This window comes from Filicampus tigris, chromosome 12 (genome assembly GCF_054856515.1).
Source record: "Filicampus tigris isolate MCC_2025a chromosome 12, RoL_Ftig_1.0, whole genome shotgun sequence".
NCBI classification, from domain to species: Eukaryota; Metazoa; Chordata; class Actinopteri; order Syngnathiformes; family Syngnathidae; genus Filicampus; species Filicampus tigris.
The window spans coordinates 27,501-31,354 of NC_141228.1; positions in this window are offsets into that span (position 1 = coordinate 27,501).

Sequence of the window (3,854 nt, forward strand, 5' to 3'; positions counted from 1 at the left end):
CTAACCCCTAACCCTAACCCTAACCCTAACCCTAACCCTAACCCAGCGCAGCCACACACGTCGTTTTAAGGCACAGAAAAACAAATTGTCGACGAAGTAAGGGCTTTACAACCATATTTGGGGGCGGGCAAGTTCCCCTGAGTGCCTTAAATTGATGAAAATTATTATTTTCAACACTTTTTTTCGAGTCGAAATTCGGCGGGTTGCCTGAAAAATATGACCGAGAAAGGTGTTCTTTTGGCGGATAGCAAAGGCGGGGGAGTTGGCCCATACCTTTGGAGCTCCGCACTGTGAATCACAGCCGCCAAAAAGCAGAAAGAGACATTCACTTCTGTGTTCACGTAACCACTATCGAATTAACAGCACTTGGTCAAACTGTCACTTTCAGGCGCTGAAACGATCATTTTGGTCATAGAAAAACGAAAAGGCTGCCAAATCGAAACCAAAGGCTGTAAATGCATATTTACACGTGTAATCTAGCATAAATACACGCCTAGAAGCAGAAAGTCACATTAATTTTAGTGTACACGTAACGCCTATATAAATAACTGCATGTGGCCAAACTGTCATTTTCAGGCGCTGAAACGCTCATTTTGGACATAAAAAACCAAAAGGCTGCCAAATCAAAACCAAAGGCTGTAGATGCATATTAACACGTGTATCTAGCATAAATAAATATCTGAAAGCCTAAAATGACATTAATTTCAGTTTACACTCGACCCTTATCAAAATAACTGCATATGGCCAAACTGTCACTTTCAGGCGCTGAAACGCTCATTTTGGACATAAAAAACCAAAAGGCAGCAAAATTCGAACCAAATCCTGCAGATACATGTTGACACGTTTTTCTAACATAAATACACGTTTCAAAGCATAAAATGACAACAATTTAAGTGTAAACTTAGCCCCTATCAAAATAACTGCACGTGGCCAAACTGTCATTTTCAGGAGCTGAAAAGCTCAAATTGGACATAAAAAACAAAAACCTAGTAAATCCAAACAAAAGGTGCTAGATTCATATCTACAAGTGTATCTAACATAAATAAATGCGCTGCAATGGAAAATGACATTAATTTCAGTGTACATGACTCTGTCAAAAAAAGCCCAGGAAGAGCACAGGGGACAGTGCAGCCACACACGTCGTTTTAAGCCACAAAACAACAAATTGTCGATGAAGTAAGGGCTTTACAACCATATCTGGGGGAGGGTAAGTTCCCCTGAGGGGCTTAAAATGATGAAAATTATAATTTTCAACAATTATCTACGAGTCGAAATTCGGCGGGGCGCCTGAAAGATATGACCGAGGAAGGTGTGCTTTTGGCGAATAGCCAAAGCGGAGGAGTCCGCCCCTATGGTTGGAGCACCGCACTGTGAATCACGGCTGCCCAATTCAAACCAAAGGTTGTAGATGCATATTTACAAGTGTGTCTAGCATAAATATACGTGCCGAAGCAGAAAGTGACATTAATTTCACTATACAAGTCACGCCGGTCATGAAAGGCTCACGAAGAGCACAGGGACAGCGCAGCCACACACGTCGTTTTAAGGCACAAAACAACAAATTGTCGATGAAGTAAGGGCTTTACAACCATATTTGGGGGAGGATAACTTCCCCTGAGTGGCTTAAAATGATGAAAATTATAATTTTCAACACTTATCTACGAGTCGAAATTCGGCATTGCGCCTGTAAAATATGACCGCGGAAGGTGTGCTTTTGGCGAATAGCCAAAGCGGAGGAGTCGGCCCCTACGGTTGGAGCACCGCACTGTGAATCACGGCTGCCCAATCCAAAGTAAAGGTTGTAGATGCATATTTACAAGTGTATCTAGCATAAATATATGTGCCGAAGCAGAAAGTGACATTCATTTCAGTATACAAGTTACGCCTGTCAAGAAAGGCACACGTAGAGCACAGGGGACAGCGCAGCCACACACGTCGTTTTAAGGCACAAAAACACAAATTGTTGATGAAGTAAGGGCTTTACAACCATATTTGGGAGAGGGTAAGTTCCCCTGGGTGGCTTAAAATGATAAAATTATAATTTTCAACAGTTATCTACAAGTCGAAATTCGGCGGGGCGCCTGAAAAATATGACCGAGGAAGGTGTGCTTTTGGAGAATAGCCAAAGCGGAGGAGTCAGCCCCTACGGTTGGAGCACTGCACTGTGAATCACGGCTGCCCAATTCAAAGCAAAGGTTGTAGATGCATATTTACAAGTGTATCTAGCAAAAATATATGTGCCGAAGCAGAAAGTGACATTCATTTCAGTATACAAGTTACGCCTGTCAAGAAAGGCACACGTAGAGCACAGGGGACAGCGCAGCCACACACGTCGTTTTAAGGCACAAAAACACAAATTGTTGATGAAGTAAGGGCTTTACAACCATAATTGGGGGAGGTTAAGTTCCCCTGAGTGCCTTAAATTGATGAAAATTATGATTTTCAACACTTTTTTCCGAGTCGAAATTCGGCGGGTCGCCTGAAAAATAAAACCGAGAAAGGTGTTCTTTTGGTGGATAGCCAAGGCGGGGGAGTCGGCCCCTACCTTTGGAGCTCCGCACTGTGAATCACAGCTGCCAAATCCAAACCAAAGGTTGTAGATGCATATTTACAAGTGTATCTAGCAATTATACACGCTCCAAAGCAGAAAGAGACATTCATTTCTGTGTTCACGTAACCCCTAGCAAAATAACTGCACGTGGCCAAACTGTCATTTTCAGCCGCTAAAAGGCTCATTAATACATTAATAAGCGTCCCAAAGGAAAAAATGACATAAATATCAGTGTACACGTATCCCCACTCCACGTGGCCAAACTGTCACTTTCAGGCTCTGAAACGATCATTTTGGACTTAAAAAAACCAAAAGGCTGACAAATCAAAACCAAAGGCTGTAAATGCATATTTACACGTGTAATCTAGCATAAATACACGCCTAGAAGAAGAAAGTCACATTAATTTAAGTGTACACGTAACCCCTATATAAATAACTGCATGTGGCCAAATGTCATTTTCAGGCGCTGAAACGCTCATTTTGGACATAAAAAACCAAAAGGCTGCCAAATCAAAACTAAAGGCTGTAGATGCATATTTACACGTGTATCTCATAAATAAACATCTGAAAGCCTAAAATGACATTAATTTCAGTTTACACTAGACAATTTTCAAAATAACTGGATATGGCCAAACTGTCACTTTCAGGCGCTGAAACGCTCATTTTGGACAAAAAAAAAACAAAAGGCAGCAAAATTCGAACCAAAGCCTGCAGATACACATTGACACGTTTTTCTAACATAAATACACGTTTCAAAGCATAAAATGACAAGAATTTAAGTGTAAACTTAACCCCTATCAAAATAACTGCACTTGGCCAAACTGTCATTTTCAGGAGCTGAAAAGCTCAAATTGGACATAAAAAACAAAAACCTACTAAATCCAAACAAAAGGTGCTAGATTCACATCTACAAGTGTATCTAACATAAATAAATGCGCTGCAATGGAAAATGACATTAATTTCAGTGTACATGTAAACGACTCTGTCAAAAAAAGCCCAGGAAGAGCACAGGGGACAGCGCAGCCACACACGTCGTTTTAAGCCACAAAACAACAAATTGTCGATGAAGTAAGGGCTTTACAACCATATTTGGGGGCGGGCAAGTGGCTTAAAGTGATGAAAATTGTAATTTTCAACACTTTTCCCTGCGTTGAAATTTGGCAGGTCGCTTGAAAAATATGACTGAGAAAGGTGTGCTTTTGGCGGATAGCCAAGGTGGAGGAATCGGCCCCTACGGTTGGAGCTCGGCACTGTGAATCACGGCTGCCCAATCCAAACCAAAAGTTGTAGATGCATATTTACA